General features: G+C 38.3%; 1 protein-coding gene across 2 annotated transcripts in view; it reads left to right on the forward strand.

Moving 5' to 3' along the window:
- daam1b (dishevelled associated activator of morphogenesis 1b) overlaps positions 1–27,570 on the forward strand; it is a 109,312-nt gene that overhangs the window by 11,508 nt on the left and 70,234 nt on the right. The window contains exon 1 of one of the 2 annotated variants that reach the window (XM_015602853.3): positions 10,899–10,984. The exons of the other annotated variant lie outside the window; for it this stretch is intronic. The gene's annotated coding sequence lies outside the window, so the exon portion shown is untranslated. Of the gene's footprint in view, positions 1–10,898; positions 10,985–27,570 lie in introns of those variants that run through there. 2 annotated transcript variants of the gene reach the window in all.

The raw sequence follows: 27,570 nt of genomic DNA on the forward strand, positions 1-27,570 counted from the left end.
TTATTTTCCAAGGTGTGCTTAGCAGGAAGGCATGAGGTTTTGTTTAGTCACGGTGCTTTCTTTGCACTCTTGCCAAAATCTTTTCAGTACATGAAAAAACACGTGTGTTTCAGGGGCTGCTTTTGGCACCAAGCTCCATTCCATTTCTGTGTCAGACCTGTCAGCCAGAATCTCCTGAAAGACCTTCAATTAAGTCTTTTGCTCCGCACTGTGAATGAGTGCCTGTCTGATTCCATCATCGTCCAGTCTTCCAGCTGAAGTGCACATCCTCTTCATTCAGCATACCCTCTGTGCTCGTGTGTTCCCACTGAACACTGTAAAGCTGTTTGTTAGTCCCTGCTCTTTTGTTACCTGTACAGTGATGATGTGACATCTGGGGTGAGAGAGTGTCTGAAGCTCAGTGATCCAGGTGTGTAATGGCTGAGTTAGTCAGGCCAGGCCCCTGCCAAAATCTAATCCATTTTAAAGTAACAGTCCATATGTTTTTGGTAAGAATAATATATTTGTGCCAAGCAAGGAATTGTGGCAAACGTGTTGTTGTGAAGGGTCGGACAAAACTGATTTGTTATAGCGGATGAAATTGGTCATTTTAACATGGTTTATTTCATCAGCTCTGTTCAGGTCAGTTCTGCATTTCTGTGCTTTAATGCTGTTTGAACAAGTAGATAAAGATTAAGGTACGTGTCACACCCTGCACAAGGCACTTCACAATGCTTGTTGCATCTTACACCCTGTCAACAGTCTATGTTTACGTCTTGCGCCCACACCGTTAAAGTAGCGTCAGAATTTAGGAATATATTAACACTGGTCTGGAAGTGAGGTGTGTTCAAGTAAAATATCTGGTGTGTTTTGATCTTGGTGGAGGGAAATACAGGTGCGCCACTGATCGATCAGCTGCCCAATCCAAAACAAATTTTTAAACAGAGGGTTCACAGCAGACTACAGGTGAAGATTTTTCTAGACCTGCCCCTTTCTTTGTTGAGTTCGCAATGCAGCCAACCGCACAGGATCACATGATCAATAGCAGTATGTCAATCACTTTATTTCTATGTGTAATGTTCTCTTTTTAAGATGTAGCAAAATAATGTTTATTTAAAATGTTTATATTATGATTTTTGCAGGAAAAAGTGTAAATATTAGCATATGGAAAACTACTATTGGACAATAATTTCTGTGTTGTTTAAACTACTATTGGACAATGTTGTGGTGTTTAAACGGACAAAAGACCAGTTGACTTAAGACATATAATGGACACCGGTGGCCAGATGCTTTAGGTGCTTTTGTCATCTGCTTGTAATGTGTTGTGAGCCCACGGTTTTTCTGTTTTTCCAAGTATAGGAGTGCATTGTGAATAAATCAGTTACTGGCTATGGCAACTAACCTCATGCTGCAGATGCATTGTTTTACCTGTCTTTGCTATGAGAAATCAAATGAATTTTTTAAAAGCCTCCCAAGAAAAGAAGTTAGCTAGCCTTGTTATTTCGATTTTTTTGGGTTCTTATTGTAATATCATTCTGATTCCCTTTTAGAATAGGTTTTGCCCATTTAAAAACTATTGTGTTTATGCATTGATCCAGCCAAAGCTAAGGTGAACATGAAGGTTTGCATTTGTACAGCTTCAATTTCAGGTAATAAACTTTGTCTGGCCTTAGTTTAATTATAAGAGAGAGAAAGGGTGCAAAGAGGCAGAGCAGGACCATGTAAAGAAATCTGAAAGTTCCTAAATGTATATAGGTGTCTTCATGATATGCACTTGTAAGAGACTCACAGAGGAGCTAAACAGAGCAGACACTCCCTTAGTCTGAAAAGGAGGGTGTGTTTGGGGGCACGGGGTTGGAGGGTCAAAAGATCTCTCGTAAATTGTCATTATCTCTCCCTGTTAAGGTAAACGTTTTTTATGGTAAAGCAGAAAAGTGAGTAGGGTTTTAAATCTTCAGTGTACTTAAACAGATTGCTCCTGCTGCCTCGCTCTCTCAAGTTCTCTCATAAACGCGGGATGTGGTTTTAATTAAGAGCCATATGGGAAGTCCAATATGACCTTGGTTTGAAGCAGGAGTGTAATTCGTATCTGATGCACTAAAGACTTGGTAATGGTCCTCCCCCTTTTGGAGGATCATTTGGAAGGGCTATTGAATGCAAGTGACATGCTTTAGAAATGACTGAATACATCTGTTCCAGGATCCAGTTTGCTAGACTATAGCCAAGTTTGACAGTTAACATTTCTGGTATTACCATAATTGCAACCAGTTTGATTTAAATTCAGTCACTTCCACTGCAGCTGTAGCAGTTCCAGAGGCCTGTGTGCATGACCCAACATCGCTGGAAATCAGTTCAGTGATGTCACTGTAACATGAAGTCCAATGTAGCTTTTGGACCAAATATCTATTTAACTCATGTTGGTGTGATAAAGAAAGTCCCTCAAAGTGATTTGGTGTGAAGTGATTAATTGTAAAGAAACAGTGATTGTGATAGGAATCAGAAAACACACTCTCTAAACTGCAGTTATAGTCTTTTAATTCCAAAATGATTAGTAAACCTGCATTAATATTAAGTAACTTAATATGTACTAATGATAAAATAGGGTTTGGATTTTAGAGTTGTTTTGCCATAGCTAAAAAATAGCTTGAAAACAGATTTTGAGACTAATCATTATCTTTGAGCTTTTGTGTTACTGTTTGTCATATTCCTAAACACTTTATGCAATAATAATTTAGATTCATTTAGATTCATTGTATGCATCAGGCATCAGGGTCCATATTACCACCACTGTGAACAGATCTGTAAATTTCTCTAGTTTGGGGCCTGAATGATTTGTTCATATTTTAATTATTCATTATACAGCAAAACTTTCCAAAATGGTTGTATTTCTACTTTTAAGTGTAGAACTAAGTCTGCATGGTATTTTTTTAAATTTCCTTCTCTTCGTTTATGCATGCACATGAAGATTAAACCTAAATTAGGCACTAATTCCTGTGTAGTATGATATGCAAGTCACAGAATGTCATATTCTAAATTCTGTGAATCTGTTATGCATGTTTTTAAAAATGTCTGGGCTTAAGAAACTAATTTGGGCTCTATCCTTTTAAATATTTTAAATGGCGGTTTTTGTCTTAGTTTTGGTCTCCCGTCCACACAAAACGTAGTGTGTTTGCCACTAAAACAAATCTTTTTGAAAAATGCTCTCCAATGTGGAGATTTTTTTTTTAAATATGCAAATACTGAACGTCTTTATTCCTTTTAAGTCATGTCTACAATGCCCATACACACAGATTTTTTTTTTTACAAAAATCCAAATCCAGCCTAACACTATAGATAGCAGAATCTTTCTCTTGTTCTTGTCTTGAAAAGTTGAGTATAAAGATACAAATATTGCTCCAGTGTTTATTTCAATATATCCAGACGGTGCCAGTTCTACAAAATGCGCTTAATGCATTCAAATAGAATAGAAACCTAAATGTACATGTTTATATTTAAGTGTATAACTAGCTATAAAACTATTAAGAGATTAACTTGTTTTTTTTGTTTGTTAGTCTTAAAGCCTCTATATGTTTAGCCATGTTGTGAGCATTTGCATGTGGTTGGACACGTGGTTGTTTTTGAAGGTCTGTCTGTACAGACATGTCATGTGTGCTCACAGGTTCATGCTGATAATAACTGTCAGGTTTTTCCACTCCCTCTCCTGTATGTGTCTCAGGTTGCTGTTTTTTTTCTCCTCTTTAAGATCAGATCTACCATCAAGACTCCTCTCTCTACTTCTTCTCAACTTTTTAAATTAGCTACAGAAGTAGGTTGCTTTACAGCCAGAATCTGGGCTGTGAAGAACTTTTTGCTGTAGTGCCCTTGAGTGTGAGCACATGCTGCTCTATTTCTGTAAATCGAGAGCATTTTCTGAGGCTGAGGGCCAGACCCAGCATCTGTGATATATAGGGCTGCTTTGGAATCATGCCGCGTGTGATGTGACAAAATTAGCAATTGGCTACACTTGTCAGTTACAGAGGACACAGCTTCATGTCTGTACTACATATGTTTAGCTTGGTTCAGGTGTGGCCTTTGGGAAGTGTTTCCTGTTGCACCACGCTGATATTTTAAGAAACTTTCATCTGTAATTTGGCGGAGAAAACCCCAGCCCTGTCTAATGAGAGGAACATGAACATTTGATTGGAAGCTTGTGATGCCCTCTGTTTGGAAGTATGAGCCAGGTCCCTTTGCTCCTGTGCGCTCTTCCTGATGAACTGTGTCCTATTTTCCCTGAGTTTCCACATGGCCCTGTTCCTCTCTTTATCTCTCTCGCTCTCTCTCTCTCTGGACCTAGATTAGTATGATAATGAAGCCATGCTCTGATGAAGAGCCTGTAGGTCCCGCTTCAGGAGGATGGCCTCATGCTGGTGCAGACCCGCCTTATCCACAGCCCTGATAAAAGCAGACTGGAGCTGGAGACTGTGGCCAGTTAAGCCGTGACTGAATTTAGGTCGGGGCTTTGACTGGGAGATTATAGGGAGTGTCTGGTGTGATATGATTTGCATATGTTTCTAAGGCTGGCTGATCTGTGTCCAGTGCCCATCAAAGGTTTGAGCATAGCATACCTTCTTTGTAAATGTTCAAGTAGAGCAGTGTTTTTATTGTGTGATACTTTTTTTAATGAACTTTTTCATTTGAACTTTTCATTTATTAATATGTTGATTTATAATTGACTATGAAAATTGTTGCCTAATTAATTAATCAATATAATTAGTGAATTACTTCTAGATGCACTAGATGTACCTAGGTTGATTTTATTAATTGTTTGTCACTAATTGGAATAATCTCTAAATTATTCTCTTGTACAGTATATTGTTTTTTGAAAGTTAATGATGTTGAATAATTACATTGACGTTTTTGCATGTATTTGGTGTATGTTTTTGCAGTATGAATCATCAGTATCTCGATATGGACAACTTAAATAATTTAATTATTTTCCGCTTATAGGGGATGAAAAAATGTGCTGATATGGGAGTGTATCATGATTTTATATGAAAGTACCTGTGGCATGTCAGTTTAAATTGCATGGCCAAAAAAAAGTTGCCACCAAAAAAAAAAAAAGTCAAAAAAAGGTCACACGCACACCAATATTTTGTTGCAGTGCCTTTAGTTTTGATTGTGGTACGCATTGATGGTAGAGTCTGACCGCTGCACAAAGTCTTCTCCACCACTTCCCAAAGATTCTCAATGAGGTTAAGATCTGGACTCTGTGGTGAACAATCTATGTGTAAAAATGATGATCTCATGCTCCCTGAATCACTCTTTTCAATTCCAGACCCATAAATCCTGATATTATCATCTTGGAATATGTCCGTGTCATCAGGGAAGAAAAAAATCCATTGATGGAATAACCTGGTCTATATTCAGTATATTCAGGTAGTCAGCTGACCTCATTCTTTCAGCACATACTGTTGCTGAACCTAGACCTGCAGACCAACTGCAGAAACCCCACATCATTTACTTACTTAAATCCAGACTTAAGTACTTTTCAATTGTATAATTCATTGCAATCAATAACTAATTTAAGTAAGCATTTATTTGCTTGAGTGATTATTTTGTATATATTTATTTGGTATATAATATATAATATAATTTTGAGTAAATAAGGAATGAGCAAACAATAGTAGTCATACTATTACAAATAGACATATACTTTTAACTGAGTGTTGTTCAATATAGCAATATTTTCAAGTTTTTTTGTAAGTATAAAAAGCAAGCTCTGAACATATCTGTGTTTATTATGCTAAGCAGACTGGACGCATTTTTGAAAACTTCGGGCAGGCCGTTAGTGCTATTGTCATGTCAGAGTCACTGATGAATGTTTAATGGCAGCTTGTGAAAGGAGCTCCTAACAGGACCCCTGTTGAACATGACCCGTGTTTAGAAAGTGGGATTGTGATAAGGGATAGTGGACTTGTGCCAACTTGTAGCCAAATCATGAGGACAAAACATTCCTTGAAGGCCTCTCATCTGCCAGGATCGTGTATAGAGCCTCCTCTGGAGCAGTGATCCAAACTTGGCTCTGTGTTGAAGGTTTGGACTGGTTCAGGGAAAGCAGGGATTATGCGTGGTGAAGCGTGACCTAATTTATTGCTCTCTTAGCCTGCGTGTCAAAGAAAACAAAAATGTTTCCTTCAAACAAGCAGCTTATGTTGTTCAGACATGTTGAAGCAGTCGGGTTAGACTCGCTTTTATGCAAGACGTGTTTCGGGGCTGTACTCGGGGAGCAAACATCAGTCTTGTGTGGGCTTAAATGGTTAAATGGTTTCTTACACTGTAATTTACAGTAATATTGCTATCTGCATTAATCGTTAACTTTACTAAGTTTTGTCCCATCTGAATGGAGTATATAAGTCAATTCCACCCACTAGCCAGGTACCGCTTGTTAAAAACACCTAATATTTTCCACACCAATAGATGGATAAATATGCTAAAAGAATGCTGCCAAAACCACCAATTTAATTACCGTATTTTTCGCACCATAAGGTGCACCAGATTATAAGCCACACTATTAATGAACATCTTTTTTTTTTTGGTCTATTTTCATACGTAAGGCACATTATGCATCACAAGTAGGGTTTTCCTTCTAATTCTGCAGGCCTTGCCACTGGGTGGCGAGACCTTTAAAACTAAGTTGAGTAAACAACACTGTAAAAAATGAAAAAATGATTGCTTCAGCACAGAGACTGTATGCACTTTGCACTTTAATCATTTCACTTAAATGCGCTCTGCACTTTAATCAACCTGGCCTACCTCTACTATTATACACAAATGGACTATATATAATGTACCGCTGTCACTACTGCACTTTAACCCTACCTTAACAGTACCTCATCACACAAACATAAACATACTAAAGCCAGGCGGACACTGTGCGATTTTAGCCCAATTTTAAGCCCGATCTGGTCGGATGCGACTGAATTTCATGATCGGGCCGAATTTTAGCTTGATCGTGTGTCGTTTGTCGTGCAGTGTGAGAGGGGAAGCGATGTCCGATTAATTGCCCATAGGAGCTGCGAATGAGCAGTCGGACGCGACCAGGGATTTCTGACATGCCAGAAATTTTGGTCGCTTGTCTCACAGTGTGAGCTGTTTTGCGGGCCGATTTCTTAACGTCACGACCTGTTTTCCCAAAAATCTGCACAGTAACTATAAATAATTATTAGTCATATTTATTTCTGTCAGTTATAAGGATTTATATTTATGTTCGGTACACAGACTTATAGCTTAATATAGCAGACACAGGCATTCTGCTGTTTAAGAATTTCAACAGATGCTTATTCTCAGTCAATAGCTGGAGTTTTTGAAAAGAAAAATTAAAAGAGAAAATATCTTTGACAAACATAAATTTATTTTATTTCACTTTGCTATTATATCTGAAAAATAAAGCACATTGTCAGCCTCTGGTGCTGCCCGTCAATTATATAAAACTTAAAACATGCACAGAAATATAAAGCTATATTTTATAATTCGTTTCTTTTCGCCAGGGCAAATTTATTAAAATTATAAATATGTTAATTTATTAATTAAAATCTCGTCCAGTGCTCCAGAATATTAGCCACGCAAAGCCAGCTTAGCGCAGCGCGTGGCATTGCGCGCGGCATTGCCCGCATAATAACCTCTGTCTTCTAAAATAAACGTTTTAATAAATAAGGTCGGAGAAGTGTAGTAAAATTAGTGCTATTAAACTTACTAAAGCTAATAAATGTACTGATAATTAATCAAGATAAATCAGACAAAATGCGCTGCGCCTCTCTCTCGCTCTCTTTCGCAGCGCGGAGCTGAATTCAGCGCGAGGACTCAGTTCAGTTGAATAAAAATAAGTAAGGGCCTGTAAGTACAAGCAAAGGACCTGTAAGTAAATATAGTCAAATATAAAGTATAGTTTGAGGTTTTGGTGAGCTGTTTTCATGATTTGAAACTGAAACTAACTGAAACTTTGATTATTCTGCAGAAAGCCTGGGTTATTTTAAACGAATTTTTAATGAGTTTATATTTTATATTTTTTATTTATTCATTTAAATTATTTTTCTTCTTTTATTAATCAAATCATTAAATATATATCTTCATAAGATATAATTTTTGTCCCTTTTATGTCAATTTTTATGATCTTTTTTTAAGGTCCTATTTTTCCTTTTTTACGTATATATTTTATTCGTCTATAATAAATGTCAGTTTTTATTCCTATTTTTTATATATATTATTAATCCCTTTTAAACTGTTAATGCTCAGCGGCACTGTAAATGAGGGTCCCTATCCAGTGTGAATAACCGATTGCTTGTTTAATATTCAGTGTTGCAAAACCAGTTTTTACATAAACAATAAACAGAATAAAAAATAAAATTATTTTATTTTATTTAAGCTGCTGGTGTTTCTTTCGCAGCCTGACGCGCAGTCATTTTTCTATGCGCTCTCCTTCTGTAAAACGGACAACCCGTAGAGTCCACGTCGCCTCAGCCACCTGCGAGTCCATGTACGTCTCTTCCGTGGACTTTCAGCGCACAACAGGGCACAAATAAGCAAAGCTAAGCGCTTTCTTTTGCAAGGCGTTGTGTTGAAGCGAGAGTTTGTACGCAAAGAAAGCTCCGCCTACGGGCTGCGTTTAGACGTGCAGTGTAAGCTCCCCCGTCGCAGCAGGTCAGTCGGACCGTACAGTGTGTGCAGATGAATCGCAGGCGTTGTTCATACACGACAAACGATTCAAACGTGCTGTTTGAGCTCTCCAGAACGCATCCGATTAAAAAAATCGCACAGTGTCCGCCTGGCTTAAAATAATCATATTGTAACTATTGTCTGTGTCCCCTGTACTTTTTCCCTAAAAGTGTGTTTTGTGTCCCCTGTACTTTTTACCCCTGCACTGTGTGTTTTTTGTTTTGCACTTCTCTGTTTTGTCTCTTCTCTGTGTTTTTGTCTTCACTGGAGATCTAGCCTAATAGTGTTTTGTTTTACTGTACAACCCTGTATCAGTATAATGACAATAAATGTAATTGAATTGAATAGAATAAATACATTCTTTTAAAGTCAAAAAAGCACTGAATGTTAATCTACACAGATTTAACTCCTGTTTATTTGGGTGGTATTAGCTAGCGGTTCATCTCACGTAGCTTGTTTTAACATGGTAAACGCGCACACTACAGTCCAATATACTCACTTCTGCACACTTAAAAGACCTAACTAGCAGAAGGCTACAGGCCAATAAAACTGACCTCTGAATAGCAAAAGAGTTAGCGCTTAGAGCAGTTAGTGGCTAATAGTAATACTGATTCAGTCTCGGTGCTGGAGAACTAAACTGAAACTCATGTTTAACTGTACTTCAGCAGAGAGGCTTTACTGCTCCTTACAACCTGACTGGTAAAATTCATACATAAGGTGCACCGGATTATAAATTGCACTGGCGATTTTTGGGAAAATTTAACAGGATTTTAAGTGCACCTTACAGTGCGAAAAATATGGTATGTGTGTTGGCTGATGTCAACCTTAAATTTCTTTTGCTGAAGGAAATGAGGGTGCACCACATTTTAGCCCAATTTTAAACCATTTCTTTTGACCAATCTTTGTAAAATGTTCATGCAGTGTAAAAGACAAGTTGTGTTTTCAAATGTTATTATGTCGGGTATGACGTGTTGTTCAGTTTGGTTAATGATGTGGTGACAGTTGCTCATCAACAGCTGCTTGTTAGGGCTGGGTTCTGGGTGAGGTAAATATTCAGTTGTATTAAGGGCTTGGAAAAAGTCAGGTTACATTAATAAATAATGTTTCCAAATTGTTTAAGTTCAAATAATTTTAAAATAAAGAAAATCTATCTATAAAACATCTACAGTGGGCCCACACATATTGTGTGCTTTGTTTGTTTTTATTTTGAGACTGTTGTGTAATCTGTCGCTTGTGGTTATATTATTCGCATTATTTGCATAGCGCAGGTGCGTGCCGTGCCGGTTGGTCCTTCATGTCTCTTGGCATAACAACAGGAGTGCACCGTGCAGTCATGCATGCCCTCAGCTTCCCCCTGTATAACCTGTTGCCTGGAGGCAGGATTATGGGCCAACTGCTGCCCTACTAATACATTGCTATAGCAGTAAAATTATAATTGATATAATTTCTGTGCCAGCATTATTACTGGAGCTTGGCCTAATTGTTTTTCTCTGGGTCTGTGTTTGCCCAGAGTTTTAACTGTGAGCAGAAGGGTTTATAGGTTGACTCGTCCTACCAGTTCTTGGCCGTTTATTTTTTCAGTGTCTGGAGTGTGGTAGGATCTTGTAGTCAGTGCACTGTATCCTTTCTGGGCGGTGAGCTCCAGACAGAAGGCTGATCCTCTTACTCTGCGGGTCATGCGTCAGCATCTGTGCAACTCACCTGCTTTACCTGCTCTTTTTGCGTTACACACACACACTCACACACACACACATATATCTTTAATGTGTCATTATGACTAACTCTAATGGCCACTAAAGATGTTCTGTGTGTGTCTGTGACTCTGTGTGTCTAATCATGGCCTGTCTAATGTTGCTGCTTTGTGACCATACAGGTTTTGAAACATGCGTGGAGATAAGTGTTTTTTTCTCTTTGAGTGAGTCAGCGTGGCTCGGTAGGTTGCCACGTAGTGTCATGTTGTGTCTCAGGTGCATTACCGTGTCATAGAGGCACATGTAGTATAAGGAAGTAGACTGTTCCCTGCAATGCAAATGAAAAGGGTTTATAAAGTTCGAGCAGTGAAGAACATGAAGCTTCTTTAGCCTGAATAGGTCCCATAGCTTAATCTCATATTTGGAAAGCTAAACATTTGTTATCTTTGTTAAAGAGAAATCAAATATTTTCTGTAGATTTTGAGAATAACAATTTTAACATCTATCTATTAATCTATCGATCAGTGTTTAAAAGCTGGGACTCCGCTGAAATTTGGTGAATTATCAATGGATTAATCACAGATCCTCATTGGAGAGCAATGACGCTGCAGTTTTCAGAAACGGTAGGATTTCTTTCTAGCTAAATATGTGCTTTTTGCTGATGTGTTGAGGCATTCTTGGGTTTTTGAGCTGTAAAAAAATACAATGAAAATGTTGCTAATATTAGCACTGATGGCCACTGTTTTCTGTATTTCAAAGCTTCAGACTGAAGACTAGTGGCATAAAAGGGCATAGCATCTTAGATTTTTTTTACATTGATAGAAAATAATAAAAAATAGTCTCTTTTTTTAGTAACTGACCAGTCATAGCAATTATGCAGTACTACATGTACTCAAAATGTGACCAATATCATAGGTCACTGAAATAGCTGTAAGTGTAAATTTTAAAAGGAGATTCCAAAGAGTCGAGAGTTATCAGAATGTATTGTTTACGATGGTAAATAAAGTGATTCTGAGTTGTTTGGTCTGAAATGCCTTTTTCTAGAGAAGCCTACTGCTAGGAATGAATAGAATCAGATCAAAGCCTTCAAGCCTTCCTCTTTCACATAGCTATGTCATTATATGTTACCTGTTTCCTGATGCCTGAGACATTGTTTTGTGATGTTTGTGATAAAGGTTTAAGATACAGTGTATTTTATTCAGTCCATTGGTGTAGTGGCATTGTAATGTAAAACGGTAGTCCCAAAAGAAAACCTGTAGGCATTTTTTTAACCATTTTTCAAGGTTATCAATGCTACATGTTTAGGGTTACTGGTAGTTTTTTATAGTAAGAAAAATATCTGCATTTTTGCGTGTGATTCCTGGTTCACCACTACTGCTAAAAAGTATTGTTGCACCAATATCGATACTGGAACTTTGGCTTAAATGAACACCAGGAAAATGTCTGTTGCAAAATGAGTAACACCAATATTTCAAGTGGGGGAACGACCAGCGTTTAAAGCAAAACTGGTTAAATTCATTGCACTGGATGGCCAGCCCTTATCAGTCATCAAAAAAAAAATTTTTTGTCGACTAACAGGGGTTTCGCCATGTTTTCCTTCTAATTAAGCAGGTTCTTTTAAAGTTAAGTGAGCACTGGATGTTAATTTACAGATAGATTTCTCTCCTGAAAACTGTTTATTTGGGTGAGTAAAGCGCTTCCATTTAAAGTAAGCTTAGATTTCCAGAATTCCACTGCGTGCAGCAGCATTAGCATTAGCGGCTGACAGTAAATGCTGCCTGACAGCACTACACTAAGGAACCCTGAGTGTTTTGGTAAGCCAGGGGGATATTAGCTAGTGATTTGTCCCATGTTGCTTGTTTTAACACAGTAAACACGCAGGTTAAGGTCAGATATACTCGCCTCTGAACGACAAAAGAGCTATCGCTTGGCACGGTTAGCGGCTAATGCCAATGCTTACATACGGCACGGCAGAATATAAGGTGCACTGATGATTTTTCAAAATAAGGATTTTAAGTGCGCTTTGTAGTGCGAAAAATACGGTTAAGTTATAGTTGGTATCAATGCTCTGTATTGACAGAAATTGGAAATCGCATATCATATGTTATTTTACATCAAACCAAACTGTGTTCTATTTACACCTCTGCAACTAAAGGATCCAGAGATTTTGAAAACTCTGTGTAATTTCCTTTTATTGTAAATGAATCTGCTAAATCCTGGTGTCTCAAATTGATGTCTCATTCTGTAACATGAAGCTCCTGAGGCACATTTGTGTGGGTACAGTTCTGAGCTCTTATCGGCAGTGCCTGGTCGGAGAGCAGACTGTGGCTAAAGTGGCGTGACCGAGCTGCTGACAGGCCGTTCCCAGCACCGCGAGCCTGCGTGCTTGAGATTAGCGCAACAAGCGCTCTGGCATCAAAAAGATACAGACACATCTGGGGATCAGTGAGTTAAACCAGAGCTGTTAACCCCCAAATTCCAGTAATCTGCTGTAAGCATGTCTCCAACAGCTGCACTGCTTTTTCATAGCACGCTTTTATTCATCAGGCCGAGAAAGCTTTCAGTCTCCAAAACTCAGCGTGACTCTAATGATCATTTCTAACCTCAAATTTTAATTGATTCAAATCGGCTTGTCTCTGCTGATCTAAATTCTGGCTCTGGAGCGGAGTGTACTGTGTGGTTGAGCAATTGAGGTAATGGTGTTCCATAAATAGCAGACACGGCCTGGGTCAACATCATGGCTTTGTACTGCATGTTGAGAAAATGGCTTTGAATGTTTGTCCACCGAAAAGCAAGCAGCTGGATGTGTCTGAAGTCTAAGCACACGTCTTCCTGGCTCTTCTGCTGGGGTCAGGGAAAGGCTAGGGTGTCTGTTAGTTTCACAAGCGTCAGTGTTATGAAGATAACAAAAGATCTGACTGAAGATGTTTTGAGTTAAACATCTGAAAATCATTATTAAATATTTAGAATAGTTACTGTATTGTTTAAGTAAACACGTACGTGTGAATTATGTGCCGGTGTCAATATTTCCAATGTTATGGTTATATCTGCCTTAACTAAGACATTTTATGCAGTACATTTATGCACTGTTCCATTATGCCATGGTGCCATGAGTTCTTTACTCCAGGCCTATCTAATTTTGGATTTTGTTCTCACTATTAGATTAGAAATGCACAAGTTTTGTACCTTTTTAGTATTGTAATGTGGAAAGCAATTAAGAGCTCTAACCTTTTTAAGTACTGTCTATTCAATTTTATTCCAGTAAACTAGCTGTCATTTTACACTATAAAGTACATAGATAATGCCATTAAACAGTCTTTAGATCAGTGCCATTGAAGAACAACCTTTTTTTCTTTGGTAAATTTAGCCTAAAGTTGGTTTGTCCTTTTTCTAATTAACAGTGAAGACAGATAAATGATACCGTACTCAATTATTGTTTTAAATCAGTGTTTTATTTAACTTTCATTCTAATATAAAATATATGGCCCTATAGTGATACCACAGTATTTCAGGGTATTTTTGCGATAGCGAAATTCAGGGTGAATAATATTTAAGTCATTTCAAGAATATTTATACTAATTATACTAGATATCTTATATAGTATAATATACAGTCTCATTTGGTGTATAGAACAAAAATATGGGTTATTCCTGGGTTATTGTTTTTCTTTATGGACTGTCTGATCCAGCACCACAACCTCTCTTTGACCTTAAGGCAATTTCTTCTATTTCTGGGAACACCACCTGCTAACTAGGTCTGCTCACCTGGATTTAGGACTGGTTGATACTGTAACCTGAGTGCTCATCCCCAGCATTTGCTTATCTGTGCCTGGCAGCAGCAGCACCTGCTAACTGGCAGCCTTTACCTGGATTTATGGCTGGTTTCTGCTGCAATTTGAGCACTTTACCCCTCCAGCGTATGTACCTAATAAAAGATGCCTTGTCCATAGAGCAGAAACTTTAAATTTTGGGGTGCTCTTACAGTACAGCCTACAGTACAGCTCTTAAACTATGTTATGTTTACTTTGAACAGTTGGTAGCAGTCTACCTCGGATGGCACAGTCTCCTTTGCCAAATCCGAGCCAAGCCACACTTCCTGCTGTGCCCCTCGTGCCTGGCAGGGTGTTTGGGCCAGTGGCCAAAGAATCTTTGGTCCCAGATGCTTCTGACTGCTCGCTCTCACACCATAACCTTTTGGATATGAGCTTACACCAGGTTTCTTTTCTTGAGTGTCACCAAACTGTCGGGCTTAATCTGTAAAATTGCAGCCATTTTTTGTATGCTGCATCAGTTGGGTGTCTTTACACATGCACTTTTTAGCACAGGTAAGCTGGTAAGCTTGGTGCAAATCATTTTGACAAGTGTGAATAAAGTTGGTGCAATTGAATGCAGATGAAAACAACTGCACCAAGACCCTTGAGGAGAAGTGCTCTTGTATCCATCTTTGGAACTTGGGAACTCCAGTGTGATTCATTTGTGGTGAGAATGTGATCTGACCTTAAGTCCGATCCAGCTAAACAGCTTTGTAGGTACAGTTGATCCTGGTGTATTGCCCCAGGTTTCCAGATTCTTACCACAGCTATAAACAGCTACAAACTATTATCTATTTAGGCATGGCATAGGATAGCAGAGGAGGGCTAGCTAAAGCCACCTGGATCGTCATATACATAAAGCTGTGCTAAACATGTGTTTACTGTACATTCATTTACTGGTATATGATAAGGCAAATTTACATATAGCCAATTCTGTACATTAAAGAAGGTACCGTATTTTTCGGACTATAAGGTGCACCGAATTATAAGGCGCACTGTCAATTAAGGTCTATTTTCTGGTTTATTTTTATACATAAGGCGCACCTAATTAATAAGGCACATTAAGCAAAATGCATACTTGAAGCGAACAGGAGTGTCGCCATATTTCCCTTCTAATTCAGCAGGTTTCGCCACTGAGGCCCCCTATGTAAACAAAACAGTAATTCTTAAAGAAAACTTTTCTTTCAAAGTCAAACGAGTGGTGGATGTTAATTTACACAGATTTCTCTCCTGAAAACTGTTTATTTGGGTGAGTAAAGCGCTTCTGTTTGTTAACAGTAAGCTTAGAATTCCAGTATTTTGTCAGAGTGAGCACTAGCCACGGTTAGCAAGTGCTTAGCCAGCCCTGGTTAGCAGCGCTAGGCAGCTGCGCTTAGTGTTAGTAAATGCTGAGGAAAAGACTGAGGAAACATGAATGTTCCGGTAACCCAGAGCATTTTGACCCATGTAGCTTGTTTTAACACAGTAAACATGCACGGTCATTTGTGAAAATGAAAAGATTTTTCTAGCTGTTGCGTACTAACCAGAGGAGCGTTGCAATTATTTGCCCCTTATGAACAAACTAATAGCATCATTTTTACAAGGGCGTATAGGCTTTTTCCAACCTATGTTGCTGCCCTGGGATCTGAGGAAATACACAGTCAGGTGCACAAACTGACTGGGTGTTTGTGTGGCTTCTGGTTTCAGTTCTCATAGACGGCTAAAAAACTGCATTATAAAAATAACTAATTTTGGAAAGCCTATAAACAATAACCAGTGTATAGCTATTACATGATTCATGCTAACAGGAAACCAAAACATATTTTCGCTAAAATGTAGGAAAGTTCTAATGAGCAAAAGTAAATAAAGTGCAGGTATTGCAAGAAAACCAATGATTATAGTTAATGATGACAAAGTAGGACATAGTGTAGTGGGCTAGGGAAGAGTTTCACTAGAGTGAAAGGCAGCATTTACCCTGCCGTAGTTTAATAATAAATGTTTGGTAAATTGTGCGTACATTAAGCTGGTGTTCTGGAGAGAGACCTTGCTATTAGAGAATCTGGAGCTCCAACTGAAGTGCTGCAGATGAAAGATTACTATAAAAATGAAAGAAAAAAAAAAGTTTGTGTGGCAACTCAGTCTATGGCAGAACTAATTATAAGCTGAGTGGCGCTGGGCTGAACCCCCTTTTTCTGCTGTTTAATTTTCCTTTTTTTGAAAGGGTCCTAGAGCAGGGCCATGATAGAGCTGTGGTCTCCACACGTCCCGTACTTTTGACTCTCAGTTAACATTTAATGTGCACACACAGTATAATTTTAACCCCAGAGCAGAACATGTGTTTCTGATTGGTGCGGGTGGGGAAAAGCTGTGGTTGGTTATCATCACTATACCCTTCAACTGCGGTAAGTGCATCATCAGCAGCGGCTGTCAATTCAGTCACTGCTGTTGCTGTGCACTGAACTGGATTAAAAACAACGTAATGCATTTTACAGTGTCCATGTTTCCCACAGACACACGGGGATAACAGCTGTCCCATGCTTTATCCTTTTATTTCATTATAAAGGTCTCTGATGTTTATATTTGACCACCTAGCCTCTTTTAAAGCATAACTGCTTTCATAACACAGAGGATGCTCGTCACTCAGCTGAGTGAAAAAGATATGTGTATATCACATGTGTCAAACACAAGGCCCGCGGGCCAAAAGTGGCCCGCCACGTCCTTTTATGTGGCCCGCGAGAGCTTGTAAAATCTTAGTGTCTATAATAAATAGGTCAGAAGCGTTCTTTGACCAAAAACTACATTTCCCACAATGCTTGTCGATTGTATTACCCGCAAAGTTACGGCTTACTGCCACTACACGGCAGTGTAGTCATTGATGTGGAAACCCTGCCGGAGGGAAGGTGTAACTTCGCGGGTGGAATTGAGACATGTTTATCCCATAATGTCCAGAAAAAAAGAAGCTGATGCAGACGGACGGCTGTGCTTCAAGGCGAAAGACCGGTATGCCTTTTGTGTTACGAAGAGTGTTACTGACCAAAATAAACGCTTTTTAGGAGAGATATAAGTTATGTGTAAATATTTATAAGACAATACCTGACAATCTGTTTTAATGATGTTAATAAACATCACTGTGACCCAGCAAAGGACGAGGAGGTGAATCACTTATCTAACCAGCCTGTACTGATTTCTGCCCCCAATAACCCTTTCAATAACCTCCAATAGCCTTTAATAGTCTTCAGGAGCCTTCTATAGTCTAACCTTGCAGCCGTGGTGTGTTCTAAACTCCGTAGTTATAAACATCCTGAGGTTAGCAGCGCGCTAACTGACCTGTTTATAATGTAATCCGAGCAGTGACTCCGGGATGGCTGTTCTAACCTGCTGCTGTTAGCTGCTTGGGCTGAAAGATGAACTGTAGAGAGCTGTATTATCCGGTTAGTGCGGTTAAAACCTTTATTTCCTATACAGAAGAACTTTAAAAACTGTAAAAACGCTCCAGACTGGCTCAGCTGAGCCCTGTAGCCCGTGGCTGGGCTGTAGCTCTGACTCAGTAAAGACTGCAGGCTTGTGCTGCTGCAGCTCCCACTAGTGGTTGGATGAGGAACTGCTAAATCTGAGGAAATGCTAAATCTGTCACATGTTCTTAACAGCTCACAATTTTTGATTTTATATTTATTAAGCCTTATTTCAGTATTAAACGTTTTGATCAAAGTTAATATAACTTGTATTTTATGTCATTTCTATTCACTTGAATAGTTTGGTTCTTGATTGGTGGAGTTTTTGGATTTCATAACATGACAAATTAAAAGGATTTATGTTAATAGAGCAACAAGCAAACATTTTTTTCCATGCAACTGTAATATTTGATTGAATAAATAATATATTGAGAGTTATTTAACATTAAGGAGTAATTACATTAATTTTATATTACATTTGGTTACATTTTATTACATTTATAAGTTACATCTGGCCCTCAGAGGACAGCCAATATGCCAATGTGGCCCTCGGCCAAAATGAGTTTGACACCCCTGGTGTATATCATTGATGTAATTAGTGCTTTTGGATGACTGAACAACTGTATCATCAAAACGGGCTGTAAACAACAACAAACTTATTGTGATGACATGAAATGGTCTGAGCTGGTAACGGATAATAAAGAGAGAGAAACAACTTCAACCAGAGTAGATTTTGGCTAGAAGATTAGAATTGCAACTAACTCCATAATTAGGCATTGTCTTAACTGTTGCCAATAATTCTGTTAAGAAGATAATTCTTACCAGAATTCAAACACAGTAAATTCAGTGCAGTTAATTGTTATTGTTTTTGTTTGACAGCTTAGTTTTAACTCCACATTTAAAGTCTTTTGTAATCTCTTCCACATGAAGGCTTTATTTGTTTTAAAACAATGTTACAGGAGCCGAGAGATTGAATAAAATAATATAGAAATTAAATCTGTGATTCATACTACTCTAACAAAAAGATCACTGAAAAATTAGACCCTTTTGCTACGTAAAGAGTTACATTTTATATTCTCTCTTAGATAGCAAAAATGTAATTTTTTGTTTAGCCTGCATGAGTGCCCTACACCACTGTGCACATTTATACATGTGCACTGGTGTGTCTGCATCGCTCTGCAGTTTCGCTCGATGGTAGGAATGTGTAGGTGGTAGAGGTCCTAAATAATTAAACAAAATTTCAGGTTATTAATGTGATTAATATATTATTGGCAATATATCCACACATTGACATTTTTAAAATAAAAATATATTTCTGTAACAAAATAAATAACAAAGTTTTGATTCAGTATAAATATTAGAAATTCCATACATTCAGTAGAAACAAAAAATCTATAAACGTTTGTCTTTCATAAACAGTAACTTCACAAGACTCTGATTTTGTATATAAAAATAATAATACTGTAACAACATAAAGTATAACAAAAGTAAAGTTATATAACAACAAAAAAGCAACCACAAAACTAAAGTGCAGCATAGTTAGTGCATATAAACTGAAAACAAAGTACTTTTAGGAATATTGCAATATCACAATATTTTTAGCTGTATTTGTACAATATGAAATGGCACACCCCTAATGGGAACATGATGCTCGGCGAATCGATCACAGCTGTTGCTTTCTTGGAAGGTGTGCAACAGGCTTACTGTATTGGCTACATGGTTACGGGGTAGGTGCAGAAGTGTAAAATGGCCTTAAGGGTATGTTGGGTGTGTTATGATAAATAAATGATAATTATAGAGAAAATACATGCAGACCAAATTTACCAACCATTGCAATTCATTGGCATGCACACTTTCTACTAATAAATCTGTTGTTTAGTGACCTTTTTTACGTTTTTAAAAAAGCCATTTTACTTTAAATTTACTTACAAGTTTACTCATGTTTTTATAAAGGTTTCAGGAATGACACTGATTGGATCTTGCCAACACAAACATCCTGGATGCATGGAACACTGCACCCCATACCCACCTTAGATGCTTGTAGACATCGTTATCTCTTCCAGCACACAAAGCTCTGTTCAAAGCTGACCAAACCAGTTTTAAAACCACTGAAAACCTGGTCTGAGGGGCCATCTCAGCACTCCAGGTTAGTTTTGAGCACACAAATGTGACTCTGTTTACAGAGTGACTCCACTGGTCTGTAGGAATATATAGCGTGTGATCAACAACAGCAAAGGTGGTGGGACTTCCCTCAAGATCACCACACATGCTAACCAGAAGCTTTAGAGTACTGCAAAACAGTGCATGCTAGTAGCTGCCTTTAGGTCAAATGACAAGATGGCCCTTACCAGAGCAAGATGCAACTTGTCCCGGCCTATCAGAGAAGTGAAGCGCAACTCTGCGAAGAGAATCCAGGGACACTTTCCTGAAAGACCTGCTGCAAATGTTGCAGGGCATTCAGGCATTCGCTGTTTACAATATGAAACCACATCTGCGATGGTGAATTGGTAATCTCAGACGTACTGTATAACTATTATGACTGGTTTGCAACCCAAATAAGTTAAGTTGTCAAGAAAGACAAGCCCAGACAGCCAAGCACTCAATCTGTCTACAGACAAAAAGATGTTACAGTAGATGGTGTCCGAACTGTTACATGAGTGTTGGCTCATGAAAGGCTGTTTGCCACATCTGCTGGAACACTGCCCTACGACCCAGTTTCCGGAGGGAGGGGGATCATGCTCTGCTTCAGTATTTCACAATACATACTAAAGTTCATGTGTCCCTCAATGAAATGTAACTCCCCAACACCTGCTGCACTCATGCAGCCCCAGACCATGGCATTTCCACCATTATGCTTGACTGTAGGCATGACACACTTATCGTTGTACTCCTCACCTGATTGCCGCTCACCACCTCACCACCTGAACCAATCAAATGAATCTTGATCTTAGCAGACCACAGGACATGGTTCCAGTAATCCATGTCCTTTGTTGATATATCTTCAGCAAACTGTTTGCGGGCTTTCTTGTGTACCGACTTCAGAAGAGGTTACCTTCAGGTGTGACAGCCATGCAGACCGATTTGAGGTAGTGTGTGGCAAATGGTCTGACCATTGACAGGCTGACCCCCACCTCTTCAGTCTCTGCAGCAATGCTGACAGCACTCCTGCGGAGTGTGCTCACTTTTTTTGTTATTCTGTAATTATCTACTTATTGAACTCGTGTACGTGAATGTGGCCTCAATCATTTTTGCCGACCTCAATATTACCCATTTCATGTCATCTTTGTGTTACTTATGTTTTATTTATTTTTGCATAAAAAAAATATTACAATTGTTCTTATATCTGAATGTTCTTAATTATCAAAGGATAATTGTTGTAACTGCATTAATATAATATTATATAATATAATATAATATATAATATAATAAAATATAATTAAAGCAGTGGCGTATAGTGGTCCTAAAATGATTATTGTTTAACTCAATTACTTCTCTGAAAATAAATCATCCAATCAGAAAAATAGGTATTGTAACTTATCATTCCATAATATCTAATAGAGGAAACTAAGCTTTCTTGGCCTGAAATCTTTGGTCTTTAACTAGGTTGTGGACATCATGACAAGATCGAGAAGCTGTCAGGATTGGCAACATCACTTCCAGCACCACCACCACACTGAACACACAGATCACAGGTTCCACAAGGCCATGTGCTCTGTTCCTTGCTATTTACACTGGTGACCCATGTCTGTGCTTCAAAGCACAGCTTAAATCGCATCATCTAGCATCGCATGCTGGTACTTCAAAGTTGGGCCTCATCAGGAACAATGATGAGCCAGCATACAGGGAACAGGTGGAGCAGCTTGTGAACAGGAGCGGAGACAACAACCAACAATCTTATCTCTTAATCTTGATAAAACATAGAGATGATTGCTGAGTCTTCTCTATACATCAATTATTCAGTTTTGGAAGAAGGTCAAAAGCTTTTCACCACATCAACACATGACCTCATCTGGATCTTCAACACCACCTGCCTGTCCAAGAAAACCCAACCATGACCTTGCTGGGGAGCAACATGAGGAGGGGGATTAGAGCAAAACATCCATCATCCATCTCCTTTTACCTTTTTTACTTGCTCTCAGATTATCTGTTATGGAACTACACTGTCTTGAACTGCAGGGAAGTGCAGTTGACTTTCACCATTCTCTACCAACCATGAATACCTACCAAACAGGCAATGTCCCAAAAGTATCTATTCTGTCACCTTCAGATTCTTACCTAAGGTAAATCTGGTAAATCTACTGTTGCTGCTTCTTCCTAATTCTTAGATGCTATAACCATTGCTGTACACATGCACTCTACTTTGAAGACTTTTTTAATGCAACTATAGGACATTTCTTTTCAGAACCTCTGTATAATTATAACATGCACTGAATCCTTTACACTTATACACTAAATTGACTCTAGTATGCATGTTTGTGTTTTAGTTGTTTTGTTCTAGTTGATCTGTTCAGTTGGTCTGTTTGTCCTATATGCATATAGAATAAGGTTGAAATTATTGATCAGCTATGTATGTTTGTGGGCCAGTTTGTATATAAAATATAAAAACATTTTCTATTTATATATATATATATATTTGTGTCTAAGGAGAAGCCAGTAAAGGAACACTAAACAGGCTCTTTAATTTTAGGCTTCTCAGTAACGGAGCGAAGCCTATACAGGCTGTTGTGTAGACATCCAAAATAAAAGTGATCTCGATCTGTTGCTCCATCAGTACATCTTGTTCTGCTTTATGTTTGGTAGCAGCTTCAAAAGTGTGTGGTGTAAATCCTTCATTATATTGCAACTAAGATGTCACTTTGCCCCAGGAGTGCAGCTAAACTAGCCATGTTGCTCTCTGTGTTGAAGCTTTTGGAGTGCTTCGAAGTGTCTTACAGTTGCACCATGCAGTCTTTATTCTTACACATTTTCAGATTTTTTTCATTTTCATACCACAGGAAACTATGAATGTTGGCTTGTCTAGCGGTGATAATATCAACCTGGCTGTCATGAATCATTTCTCAGTCATGTATTGAATTCTATTTTAAATGTACTTACACTGTGCTTTTTATTTTTGGGAACTATGCACTGTAAAACATTTTAAGTTGGTTAAACTCAGCAACATAAGTTCCCCTGCTGCCTTAAAAAGCTGAGTTAACTCAACTTGATAAACATTTGTATGAACTCAAGATGTTAAGTTAAACAAGTTGTTCAAATACTCATTACTTATTGTTTCAACTTGATGCACTGAGTTAAAACAATTCAAGTGTTTAATTTGTCCTTTTTTAAAAAATGTTCTGTTTAGTCAAATAAACTAACAATTCAGCTTTATTTTAACACACACTTTCAAGTTAGTAAAACGTCAGTAATATTCACACAACTTATTATTTTAAGTTAACCATAAGTATTAGAAACATTTTAACATTATTATTTAACTGCCAATACTGACAGTATATTGCTGGGGCAGAATAAGAGTAAACTCAGTAAAGAGTGAACTCTGTAGCTCAAAGCCAGCATACTGTGATCACTACAAACACAACAAAGTTAATGTGCTCTTACAGCCTACAACACTGAGACCTGGCAATCAACACATATATTATATTACTGCACGCCCAGGATCAGGTAGCTTTGTACAACAGACAACACAAAGATGGTAAGTAAGGGAGAGACCACACCCAATATGCAAATATTGGCCTGGCAATCAACGTATATATTATAATTAGTGCACGCCCAGAATAAGGTAGCTTTGGGCAACAGACAACACAAAGATGGTAAGTAAGGGAGTGGCTACACCCAATATGCAGATATATGGTACCAGGAACCAATAGGAAAGCTGCATGAACCAACACTGTAGAAAGAGCTAAAAGTTGGTTGAAATCACATTTTTTCATTGGCTCAACAAACCTTTTTAAGTTTTCCGGTTGAAAACAATGGAGTTGTACTGGCCGGTGAGTTCACTCACCTTAATAACATTAGTTCTTCTGACTAAAACACAGAATTACTTTTTGGAGTGTTGGTGACTCACGCAGCTGAAAGTAATCCCCTTTAGTTTTTTGCTCCTTGTTATTATTAACTGCTATGCGTCGGTTAAAAAGTGTTTAGCCCAATGTGCCCACGGTTTTAAAGTTGTAAAAAGTACTCCAGTCTTTTCTAACTTGCTGCCTATCACTCTACCTCTCTGCATTTTCAAATCTTCACACTTTCATTTTTTTTAACCAATAACTTAAAAACGTAAGTTGAATAAACTTGGGTAAATTTGAATAACTCACAGGAAGTTAAGACAATATGTTATTTTAAGTTATTTTTATGTAAAACGAAGGAACTTGAGTTCAATATACTAAACTTGTCATGGCAATTGGAATTGAAAAGAACAAATAAGTTCACATAACTTAATGTGGCTGTAATGTTTTACAGTGTGTGGATTTCTGGAGGCGAGCATGCACATTTATCTTCCTCTTGTACATTTCTGTGTTTTCCCTTTTAGCCTGAATTACCTCAGTCTCAGAATTCTGAACTGTTGTTGGCCGTAAGAGACATGTAGCAACAAAGGCCAGAAGTAAATGCGTTTACTACTGTTTTGCCAATGGCAACATACTCAAGAGATTGCAAGGTTATATTTCTTTTCTCATATGGTACTGTGACCTCATGTCTGCTGAATCATCTTGCTCATCCAGCTGTTGTTCAACTTAATTATGATGATTTGCTCAGTTTGTAACTCTTGATGACAGTGCGCTCCTCGGTGTGGCATACAGAAACCTTCCCAAGTGCTGTTGTGAGGTCTCCCACACCCAAGCAGGGGTGCAGATGATTTGGTTTAGAGGCAAGATGGGACTTGCTTTGATCCTGGGTACAAGTTCAGCTGAAATTAAGGTACACTTATTTGTCTGTCTTGCGATCCTGCGATGTCACTTTACTCATGAAGCAATTGCTCATGTCTGCTTGAGAGTAGGGATTTGGATTCTTTGACATTCAATAGTTGGTTGGTTATGTCTAGGATCTCTTCGCTGGCAGTTTTCAAATCTGCAGCTCCATCAAAGACTGGAGGTGCTTTCACACCTACAGCTCTGAAAAAAATCTTTGATTTTACAAAATTGAAAACCACTGGAATATAATCAAGAGGAAGATGGATGATCACAAGCCATCAAACCAAGCTAAACTGCTTGAATTTCTGTACTAATAATGGCATAAAGTTACCCAAAAGCAGTGTGTAAGACTTGTGGAGGACAACATGCAAAGATGCATGAAAACTGTGATTAAAAACCAGGGTTATTCCACCAAATATTGATTTCTAAACTCTTAAATCTTTTTTGTTATTTAATCTATTTTAATTTTCTTCAAATAAATGCTCTAAATGATCATTTTTATTTGGAATTTGGGAGAAATGTTGTCCGTAGTTTATACTATAAAGCAACAATATTCATTTTATGTAAACATATACCTATAAATAGCAAAGTCAGAGAAACTGATTCAGAAACTGAAGTGGTCGCTTATTTTTTTTAAAAAAGCTTTATCTTGTTTGGTATGGACTTTCTGACTTTTCACTCTTGTCTGAACCAAAATAGCTGGTGTGAAAGATGCCACTAACCATGGTCTGGACCAAAGTCCAATGTGGTCTTAACTATAAAACACGAACCATGATCCGGTTAGTTTGCAGTGTGAAAGGACTTTTCTAGATGGTTTGGACTTTCAGACCAGTTACAGGAATTTTATGCAGCTTATCTTTAACCATTCATCAACAGAAGAAGAAAAAAGAGAACAAGTGTTGTCAAAATTTAACTCCCCTTTGCGTGTACACGTCACGCAGCAATATGGGCACAAACTCTTATGCTTGTGACTTCTGAATCTACTGTTACTGTAGATTGATCCTTACTTAGAAGCAGAAGTTTAAGAAATCTGAGGGTAAACTGTTACTCATTCTGCTGTGGGACGCAGCACTTTTCGTCTCAACAGCTAGAAAGGCAATAGGTGTCAAGTATAGGGAGACGTAGCCCGTGTGGATGATAATGCATCAAAGTTCTTTAGACCGATCACCGAGCTGCAGTGTGAAACCGGACAAAACGCACATAATGTAAAAAATACAAAAACTTTTGTTTGGACGGTTGTCTGGATTTTCAAGATTGAATGTGTTGAAAATGAAAGATTAAAGTGATTATATCCCACTATTCACTTGTGATCAGCCCACCCAAAACAGATGGTGATGCCAGCTGTGAACAGAAGTCTGAGCACAGATCTATCAGCATGGCAGTGAAGCATGAGCATCCTAGCATATGCTGATAGTGTTTTGAGAGGCAGCGTGCTAGATCATATTAAAGTGATAAATTATTAACAAAGCTGTTTGTAAACCAAGTGAAAGGGTTCTGTGAATACGTTCCCTCAGGGCAGATTTGAACTGGTCTGAACCTGTGTTGTTGGCCTGCTTAGAAAGTGTTTTAAAGAACTGTTTCTTGATGTAGTCTTTAAGACCTACCAGTCCACATTTCTTTTCTCCAACTTGCAGCTCCCAGTTCACCTGCCAACATCATAGCCATGATAACTGTAGCAGGTACCTCTGTAAACTGTCTTAGATATTTGGTCAAACCTTTTAGGACCCAACTGTTCATGCCATACAGTTGATGAAAACAGTTAATGTCTATGTTTCAGGTTATAACATGAATCAAAATATCCAGTTCAACTAGAAAGAGTATTGGTAAAGATTGACCAAACTATGATTTTTTTTTAAGTTCTATGAAGTTCTGTTAGAGTTTAGAAATTTTAGTTAGCAGATCTATCTATCAGTAAGAACTCTTAAATTCTGCAGTGGTAAAATGCTTAAAATAACCCCCCAAAAAGCCTCACTACTCTTGGTGGTATGAAGCCATCCCTAAGGTTTCAGACATAACATTGGGGCACAGCATGGCTTAGGTTTAAAATTTGGGTCAGATTGGAATTAGATTTGCAGGATTTTGGGAAACATGTTCTGCATATATTGCAATATTTTAATCAATGATCCAACATGTTACAATAATAAGAATATGTATTAAACAATATTGGGCAAATATAATCTGCTTCTGGTAGAAATGTCCTTCTTAATTGAGAACAGTGTCTATCTTTCCTTTTTAGTGTGATGTGTATGATTTAAATTGCTGAACCAATATATTGTGCAGACCTTGCTGAAATTAGGCTATTTTTTTAATACATTAAAAGTGGTTTGAATTCCTAAACCTAATTCTAGGTAAAATACCTAGTTGAGGTGTATTAAGAGAAGATGTGGACAGACTATTAAATCCTCATGAATAACTTGAGAAACACCATTCTAGAACCTGAGCTAATCCTAACACATGCCTGTATCTGTTGTGGGCTCTTGTCTCTTGCCCTTAGTGCTGGTGTGTGCAGTCTACAGTGTCAAATGATTGACAGATGTCATGGTGCATAACATCATAACATCCCAGGGTGTCCTATCAGCACGTCGGCAGGAGGAGGTCCACAGAGGGGTGGGGAGGTGAGGCCATGGTCTAGACGAGCTGTCAGTACACACTGCAGGAGGGTAGCTTGGCTGTTTTGTCCCTTGCTTGCTGCAGGGGTTCCAAACAAGGTTAGTGTGTCTGCAGCTGCCATGTTGCCTGTGGTGGTGCTACGACAAAGGAGATTATGCCTCATTTAACCAGATTTGGCCACTTCTCTTTCTTTCATCTAATAATCCTGCAGGCAGCCACACACACAACCCAGAGCCGCCACAATATCTCTCAGGAAAGCAATATTTAATGTTTAAAGTCTATATTATAATTATATAGGTCCGTGTTATCAGAATGTTTAGCCCTCTAAATCTGTTTTAATTGGTCAGGCACCGTGCTCACACTCGCACTACTTCACTACCCTGTGGTATTTAGGAAGGATTTCTCACATCCCTTCTCCAGCTCAGCTGTGAGCACTGCAATGGGGGATCATGAGGGGT

Source organism: Astyanax mexicanus, chromosome 1 (assembly GCF_023375975.1).
Source record: "Astyanax mexicanus isolate ESR-SI-001 chromosome 1, AstMex3_surface, whole genome shotgun sequence".
Classification (NCBI taxonomy): Eukaryota; Metazoa; Chordata; class Actinopteri; order Characiformes; family Acestrorhamphidae; genus Astyanax; species Astyanax mexicanus.